Source organism: Physeter macrocephalus, chromosome 7 (assembly GCF_002837175.3).
Source record: "Physeter macrocephalus isolate SW-GA chromosome 7, ASM283717v5, whole genome shotgun sequence".
Classification (NCBI taxonomy): domain Eukaryota; kingdom Metazoa; phylum Chordata; class Mammalia; order Artiodactyla; family Physeteridae; genus Physeter; species Physeter macrocephalus.
Window position 1 is genome coordinate 40006593 of NC_041220.1, and position 9727 is coordinate 40016319.

At 33.9% G+C, this 9727-nt stretch overlaps 1 pseudogene; it reads left to right on the forward strand.

Moving 5' to 3' along the window:
* Nucleotides 1-1618: 1618 nt before the first annotated feature.
* On the forward strand, nucleotides 1619-2006 carry LOC102980586 (cytochrome c oxidase subunit 5B, mitochondrial-like; annotated as a pseudogene).
* The last annotated feature ends 7721 nt before the right edge of the window (nucleotides 2007-9727 follow it).

The window sequence follows — 9727 nt, forward strand, 5'->3', positions numbered from 1 at the left end:
ACACACACTAAGTACTCTGAGACACAGAAAGGCTGTGTGTCTTACCAGTGGTTACAGAGCTGGCTTTCAACAGTACTGGAACAAATTCACACCTCCTTTTGCAATTCTCCTGTTCATTACATTCAACTTTATTATCCATGTTAACAATGTAAGGTAGAGGCTGTAGCAATAAGAAAAGGTTTATACATTTTAGGCATTAAATGTAGAATGGTATGTCCATACTGCGTTTATGTAATCAGATTGTCATGCAGCCTACATCTAATTTCAGTTATTTGCTTAAAACTCACTCAATTACTCAAAAGTTCTTGCTATTTTAAAAATGTAATGATTGAATAATTCTGCTTTAAGTGGCAAAAATGGTTAATTTGGACACACACTGATAAGAAAAGGCAATGGAAGACAGTAATAGGGCAGTCAATGCCAAGTGGAATAAAACAATTGTGCCAGCAGTTGGAATGTCATATGGAAAAATGAAACTGGTTTCATAACCAGGATGGGAAAAAATCTGTCAAGGGTTATTTTTTTTTGCATATTCACGACCTGATAAATTGTGTTAATTCCTAAAAGAATGAGGAGTTAACCAAGAATGGATTTATTGTGATAGAAATAGAATATGTTAAGAATCACAATACAGTTTAGGAAATCTATATAGGTGGTAGTTAAGATTTTGCCTTTGTTTTTTTTTTTTTCCCCTTAGAACTAGCAGGGGAAAAAGTTAAGCTTTGTTTTGTCCCTATTAAAATATATTTTCATATGTCTTTTCTACATTTATAACAGAAATATCAGAAATGTTGAGCCATTTAATATGAATTTTTTTCTGTTTCATATAAATAAATAGATATGGGATAAAGGCTTATACATTAAATAAAGAGAATTTGGGGCAATGTTCTATGTTATGTTGTTCTGGAGAGTACTACCTGCTGCACACCTCCAACCATATATAAGATACTTTTCTTTTTTTGTTGTTTTTTTGTTGTTGTTGTTATTGCTGGCTTTTACACAGAACATAGGAACAGTTAAGATTTAAAGTCCAGACTAATATGAACACAATAATTTTAGACTCACATTTCCGATTGCCACCTTTCAAACTCTTCAATTCAGGTCAAATGTAATTTAAAACAATCAATTTTACACACAAACCATGAATGCTGTTTTAAGTGCTAGCTTTCAACAGATTATAAGAGGCAAATTTAACAGAACAAAGATATAAAAGCTACTAAGGAAATAGTTCCTGTTTTGTTTTTTTTTTAATCGACAGGGATAAATAGAAAACAGGTTATAAACTATAAAAAAAGTTGCCACTTGAGTACTAAATGAAAGCAGCATTTCAGACACTCTAGCTATTACCCAAAGCTTTGGCTTGATTTACCTGGATAGCTCATAAGATCCATTCAAGGAAAACTGTGTTGTAGGAGCAGTCCTAGAATAATCTTTTAAAAGTTCTCTATTCTCATTTCCTAGAACTATTATATATTCTCAGTAGGTTTTCCAAACTTCATACTAACCTAGGAAAGCTTTTTAGAATTTCCAGATGAGCTGAATGACCTAACCTCAATGACATAGAATCAGCTACCCTTCTTCTGTGATATCAGACAATTCAAGATCTGTTTTAGGTACGATGGCTTCAAGGTTATTCTGCAGAGCTGGAGTGCTGGGCGCACAGGCCCTAGGGGCCTGCGTTCCCAATGGAGTCGCCGCAGCGCGGTCTATGGCATCTGGAGGTGGTGTTCCTACTGGTGATGAGCAGGCGACTGGGAAGGAGAGGGAGGTCATGCTGGCCGCATGCAAGGGACCGGGCCCATAAAATGTTTGCCTCAAAGGCAGCCTCAGGTACCAAGGAAGACCCTAATTTAGTCCCCTCCATCACCAACAAGCGGATAGTCGTCCACAACCTTGAAGAGGACAACTGTGCTGTTATCTGTTTCTGACCACACAAAGGCCAGGCCCAGCAATGCCCTAGCTGTGAAACCCATTACAATCTGGTGCCCCAACAGCTGGCCTACTGACCCCCTGCACTAACTCACTCAAAATGTGGGGTACAGTTTCTTCTTTCCAATAAAGACTAGCCATTACATTGGCTCCTCCTCCAAAATAAATAAATAAATAGATAGATGAAAAAATAAATAAATAAGTAAATAAATAAAGATCTGTCTTTCGGTATTCTAATGTGGAAAAGAAAGTCATGACATCATCAAGAACATAAGTAATGCTGTTTAAGTTGAAACATCATGTTTATGCAAATTACAAATTTGTCTGTGAAATTACCATTTACAGATTTTTGTCAGAGGCGTGCCTACTAGCCCAATTATGCCAGCCTGAAACGATAAGGGATATGCACCAAACAAATTGTACAACTGATGGTGCATTATCCATTAATGTATCCTAAACTTATTCAATAATTTTCACTAGTAGTAACTTCTAGGGCAAAATTGTTTTTCCCATTTGCTACCATAATAAAGGAAAATTTGAAATGTAATATCAATGGAAGAATAATACAATATGAAAATAACAGTACTATTTTAAAACAAAAAAAATTGCAGAATAAGTAATAAGTAACCAATTTTTAGAAGTGGTTGTAAATTATACAAGTTTCTTAATAATGAATCAATTTCTTATTACATAACATTATTGAATGTGATATGGATTTATATCCTCTTTACATGGATCTAAAGCATTAGATCAAACTGGTTCATTATTGTTAAATCTGGCACTTACAAAACTACCATGTGGACAAAGCACTGTCAGCCCTGTGCTTTAAGGCCAATGCCTGATACCATGTAGAAAACCAACACATACACTTTTTTGCTCAAACAATAGTGCTGGACTGAATTGCAGGGAAGTCAAGTCTCTTTACTCCAGTACCTCTTAATGCTGTGTCAATGCTCAGAAGAATATAGGTTACTAAATGTATTTTTTAAAGGTAATTTTTAAATTTAATATTGAAAACAAACCAAAGATGAAATTATATGCATATTTCAAGAGGTGGTAAGATAAGATAATAATCACAAAGATAATAAAATATCCACAATAAGTACTACTATTTATCAAGCAGCCAGGAAGTGTCAGGCAATGTAAAAACTACCTTACACTTATTATCTCATGCAATATCACAACTACTTTAGACATGAGGAAATTCGTTTCCAAGTGACATGCAGGAAGCTTTAACAACTTATTCAAAGTCACGTGAACTAATATTTGACATCAGGTTTACTGACTGCCAAACACATGATTTTTTTCTCTATTCAATATCTCTTTAGTTATGTAAACAACATGTAGATTAACATGGTAAATCCAAGCTGCAATTGGCATTCAACATGTTTGTTCCTCTGATTTCAATTTTCATGTAATATGGCTAAAAAGTAATTTTCCTTGAGTAAATTCAGCAGCAACTATGATAATCTATCCAAGGAAGATGAATTGCATATATAATAATACATTTTCTAACATTGTATATGATAGTTAGTCCTTTAGTTGATATCAAGGAAAGTTACCAGTTTTAATTGAGAAAAAAAGAGTAAGTCTTATTCCACAGTATAATGAAAAGAATACACAATGTGACAAAAACAAATAATACCCCCATATGAACATATACCATGCATCAAAAAGTTTTCAAAACTCATCTAGTACACAAAAGTGTATTATAGAATACAGGAATAAAAATAGTTATGGTGACTAGAAACTAATTGTATATTGATTCTGAGTTATTCATTTTTCAGATTGTTTCATTGTTTTCATTTTGTCTAAGAATGCTTATTGATTTTGTTTACTGTCTTTCTTTACATGTAGTAGAATTTTAGTTTACAGGCTCATTTAATGCACTTTTTAACTTTTCTTTGCTGCTCATTTTTATCTATTACCACATTGTAATTGCGCAGATTTTTTCATTTTTTTAAACAAAGGCTTGTTACTTCTCGCCCCTAGTGATATTGAACATATAAACATTACAGATCCAATCACCTTATCATGAGACAGCTAAGCTCAAGTTCTGCCTGTAAATTCTACCTTCAATAGCCCCAGGTATAGGTCAGTGGAAGCCTCTTTTTGCAGGTAAAGGACCCACTACCCCTGTACTTAATTTTATACACAAGCTTAGCTCAGGTAACTACTAATTATTTCTGGCATTACATTTTTTTGGCATTTTGAGCATTTTCCTGTTGGCTTTCTTTTTTCTGTTTTAGTTTGCCTACTGCAGAGATGCAGAGGGTGTGGGTATCTATATGCTCCCTCACTTCCTCACTCTTCTCATTGTTTTAGCTCATTACAGAAGCAGAAAAGAGGCAGCTTTAAGGCTGATTGAATGCTGTAGAAACAACAGTTATTAACCTCATATTGTCTGAGGAAATCATCCAAGTTTCACCACCCAATACTAAATCAAAGTATTCCCAAGATAACTAATGACAAAGTTTTTTCTACTCAGGGATCTCTTGACCCCCTTCCATAGATGTACCCTCTAGTTTGAACTTCACATGACAGTTCAGTTTCAGTGCATTTCCACAAAACCTGCATTATTCAGTCATACCCATAGTATGTTTATTAAATATTTATTATTTGATAATCTAGGGACTACTAACCAGAGAAGAAAGGTGAGGTTCTAAGCTGAATTTATATCTGGCATACGGAAAATTTCAAAGGGAAGGCACAATTCCTCCAGCTCCGTTTTTCTTTCTAAAGATAGCTGTGGCTATTCAGGGTCTTTTGTGTTTCCATACAAATTGTGAATTTTTTTGTTCTAGTTCTAGAGTCTATCATACAGAGTGAAGTAAGTCAGAAAGAGAAAAAGAAATACTGTATGCTAACACATATATATGGAATCTAAAAAAAAAAAAAAAAACTTAGAGGGGTGGGATAAGGAGGGTGAGAGAGAGATGCAAGAGGGAGGAGATATGTGGATACATGTATATGTATAGCTGATTCACTGTGTTATAAAGCAGAAACTAACACACTATTGTAAAGCAATTATACCCCAATAAAGATGTTAAAAAAAAATAAAGGAAGGTGGTTGAATCTATGGAAAGTCCAGCACCTATTCTTCCTTAACTAGTTTTCACACTTTAATAAAGCTTGGTAATAGAAGAAAAGCAGTAGAAGTTAAGACATATGGAAACACTTATAAAAAGCTACCCTACCAGGCTGAAGTGTATCCAGCTGATGACAGTGAGTACATACTCCTTTAATTATGTTTGGTTCTTTTTAAAAAAATTATTTATTTTATTTTATATTGGAGTATAGTTGGTTAACAATGTTGTGTTAGTTTTAGGTGTACAGCACAGTGATTCAGTTACACATATACATGTAACTATTCTTTTTCAAATTCTTTTCCCATTTAGGTTATTACAGAGTACTGAGCAGAGTTCCCTGTGCTGTACAGTATGTCCTTGTTGGTTATCTATTTTCAATACAGAAGTGTGTACATATCAATCCCAAGGTCCCAATCTATCCCTCCCTCCCACCCTTCCCCCTGGTAGCCATAAGTTCATTTTCTAAGTCTGTGAGTCTGTTTCTGTTTTGTAAATAATTTCATTTGTATCATTTTTAAAAAACTTCCACATATGAGAGATAGCATATGTTATTTGTCTTTGTCTGACTTACTTTACTTAGTATGATAATCTCCATGTCCATCCATTTGCTGCAAATGGCACAGTTTCATTCATTTTAATGGCTGAGTAATATTCCAATGTATATATGCACCACATCTTTATCCATTCATGTGTCGACAGACATTTAGGTTGCTTCCATGTCTTGGCTATTGTAAACAGCACTGCAACGAACATTGAGGTGCATGTATCCTTTCTTTTAAAAAAATTTTTATTGGAGTATAGTTGATTTACAATGTTGTGTTAGTTTCTGATGTACAGCAAAGTAAATCAGTTATACATATACATATATCCACTCTTTTTTAGATTATTTTCCCATATAGGTCATTACAGAGTACTGAGTAGAGTTTCCTGTGCTATACAGTAGCTCCTTATTAGTTACCTATTTTATATATAGTAGTATGTTTATGTCAATACCAATCTCCCAATTTATCCCTCCCCCATTTTTAATTAGGTCTCATTTGTTTATTTTTGTTTTTATTTCCATTACTATAGGAGATGTATTGAAAAATATATTGCTGAGATTTATGTCAAAGAGTGTTCTGACTATATTTTCCTCTAAGAGATCTATAGTATCCAGTGTTACATTTAGGATTTAATCGATTTTGAGTTTACTTTTGTGTATGGTGTTAAAGACTGTTCTCATTTCATATTTTTACATGTAGCTGTCCAGTTTTCTCAGCACCATTTATTGAAGAGACTGTATTTCCTCAATTGTATAATCTTGCCTCCTTTGGTGTAGATTAATTGTCCATAGGTGCATGAGTTTTTTTCTGGGATTTCTATCCTCTTCCATTGATCTATATGTCTGTTTTTGTGCCAGTACCATACTGTTTTGATGATTGTAACTTTGTAATATAGTCTGAAGTCAGGGACCCTAATTCCTCTAGCTCTGCCCTTCTTTCTGAAGATTGCTTTAGCTTTTCATGGTCTTTTGTGTATCCACACAAATTTTAAAATTTGTCCTAGCTCTGTGAAAAATGCCATTGGTAATTTGATAGAGATTGCATTGAATCTGTAGATTGCCTTGGGTAGTATAGTCATTTTGGCAATATTGTTCTTCCAATCCAAGAACATGGTATATCTTTCCATCAGTTTATGTCATCTTTGATTTCTTTCATCAGCATCTTATCATTTTTGGAGTACAGGTTTTTATTTCCTTAGGTAGGTTTATTCCTAGGTATTTTATTCTTTTTGATGTGATGGTAAGTGGGATTGTCTCTTTAATTTATCTTTCTGATCTTTAGTTGTTAGTATATAGAAATGCAAAAGATTACGGTGTATTTAATTTGTATCCTGCAACTTTACCAAACTCATTGATAAGCTCAAGTAGTTTTCTGTAGCATTTTTAGGATTTTCTATGTATAGTATCATGCCATCTGCAAACAGTGACAGTTTTACTTCTTCTTTTCCAATTTGGATTCTTTACATTTCTTTTTCTTCTCTGACTGCTGTGGCTAAGATTTCCAAAACTAAGTTGAATAAAAGAGGCGAGAGTGGACATCATTGTCTTATTCCTGATCTTAGAGGTAATGCTTTCAGCTTTTCACCAATGACTATGATGTTAGCTATAAGTTTGTCATACATGGCCTTTATTATGTTGAGGTATATTCCTTCTATGCCCATTTTCTGAAGAGTTTTTATCATAAATGGGCATTGAATTTTGTCAAAAGCTTTTTCTACATCTATTGAGATGATCATATGTTTATTATTCAATTTGTTAATATGGTGTAACACACTGATTGATTGGTGTATACTGAAAAATCCTTGCATCCCTGGGATAAATCCCACTGGATCATGGTGTATAATCCTTTCAATGTATTGTTGGATTCAGTTTCCTAGTATTTTGTTGAGAATTTTTGCCTCTATGTTCATCAGTGATATTTGCCTGGAATATTCTTTTTTGTGTGTGGTATCTTTGTCTTGTTTTGGTATCAGGATGATGGTGGCCTCATGGAATGAGTTTGGGAGTATTCCTTCCTCTGAGATTTTTTGGAATATTTTCAGAAGGATAGGTGTTAACTCTTCTCTAAGGTTTGATATCAATAGAATTCACCTGTGAAGCCATCTGTTCCTGGGCTTTTGTTTTTTGGGAATTTTATAACCACACTTTCAATTTCAGTACTTGTGATTGGTCTGTTCATATTTTCTATTTCTTCTTGGTTCAGTCTTAGGAGATTGTACCTTTCTAAGAATTTGTTCATTTCTTCTAAGTTGTCCATTTTCCTGGCATATAGTTGCCTGTAGTAGTCTCTTATGATCCTTTATATTTCTGTGGTGTCCATTGAACTTCTCCTTCTTCATTTCTAATTTTATTGCTTTGAGCACTCTCCCTCTTTTTCTTGATGAGTCTGGCTTAAAGTTTATTAGTTTTGTTTATCTTTTCAAAGAATCAGCTGTTAATTTCATTGTTCTTTTCTATTGTTTTCTTTGTCTCCATTCCATTTATTTCTGCTCTGATCTTTATGATTTCTTTTCTTCTACGAACTTTGGGTTTTGTTTGTTCTTCTTTCTCTAGTTGCTTTAGGTGTAAGTTTAGGTTGTTTATTTTATTTATGATCTTTCTTGTTTTCTGAGGTAAGATTGTATTGCTTTAAACTTCCCTCTTAGAGCTGTTTTGCTGCATCCTATAGGTTTTGGATCATCATGTTTTCATTTTCATTTGTCTCTAGATATTTTTTGATTTCCTCTTTGATTTTTCAGTGATCCATTGGTTGTTTAGTAGCATACTGTTTAGCCTCCATGTGTTTGTTTTTTTTACAGTTTTTTTTCTTGTAGTTGATTTCTAATCTCATAGTGTTTTGGTCAGAAAATATGCTTGATATGATTTCAATTTTCTTAAATTTACTGAGGCTCACTTGGTCTCCCAGCATGTGATAAATCCTGGAGTATATTTCATGTGCACTTGAGAAGAATGTGTATTCTGTTGCTTTTGAATAGAATGCTCTATAAATATGAATAAAGCCCATCTGATGTAATGTGTCATTTAAGGTCTATGTTTCCTTGTTAATTTTCTGTCTGGATGATCTTTCCATTAATGAAAGTGGGTGTTAAAGTCCTTCACTAAATTGTGTTACTGTCAATTTCTCCTTTTATGGTTGTTAGCATTTATCTTATATAATAAGGTGCTCCTATGTTGGGCGCATATATATTTACAACTGTTATATCTTTTTCTTGGACTGATGCCTTGATCATTATGTAGTGTCCTTCTTTGTCTCTCGTAACAGTCTTTATTTTAAAGTATATTTTTTCTTATCTTATAGGAGTATTGCAGCTCCAGCTTTCTTTTGGTTTCCGTTTGCATGGAATACATTTTTTCATACCCTCACTTTCAGTCTGTATGTGTTCCTAGATCTGAAGTGAGTTTCTTGTAAACAGGATATATATGGGTATTGTTTTTGTATCCATTCAGCCAGTCTATGTCTTTTGGTTGGAGCATGTAAACCATTTACATTTAAGATGATTATTAATATGTGTGTTCTTATTGGATTGTGTTACTTGTTTTGGATTTGTTTTTGTAGGTCCTTTTTCTTCCCTTCCTCTTTTGTTCTCTTCTCTTGTGATTTGATGACAAACTTTAGTTTTGTGTTTGGATTCCTTTTTGTGTGTGTGTGTGTGTGTGTGTGTATCTATTGTAGACTTTCAGTTTGTTGTTACCATGAGGTTTTAACATAGCAGTCTACATATAAACAAGGATGTTTTAGTTGTTGGGCTTTTAATTTCAAATGCATTTCCAGTATCCTGCATTTGTGCTCTCCTCTTCTCACACTTGCTGGTTTTGATATCATATTTGTGTGCCGATGATTTCCTATCCTTACTGTATGTTTGCCTTCAATGGTGAGCTTTTTCATTTGTAATTTTCTTGTTTCTAGTTGTGGCCTTTTCTTCTCCACCTAGAGAAGTTCCTTTAGCATTTATTGCAAGCTGGTCTGATGGTACTGAATTCTTTTGTGTTTTGTTTGTCTGTAAAGCTTTTGATTTCTCCATTGAATCTGAACAAGAGCCTTGCTGGGTAGAGTATTTTTTCTTTTAGGTACTTCCCTTTTATCACTTTAAATATTTTGTGCCACTCCCTCTGGCCTGCAGAGTTTCTGCTGAGAAATCAGCTGATAACCTTACGGGAGTTACCTTGT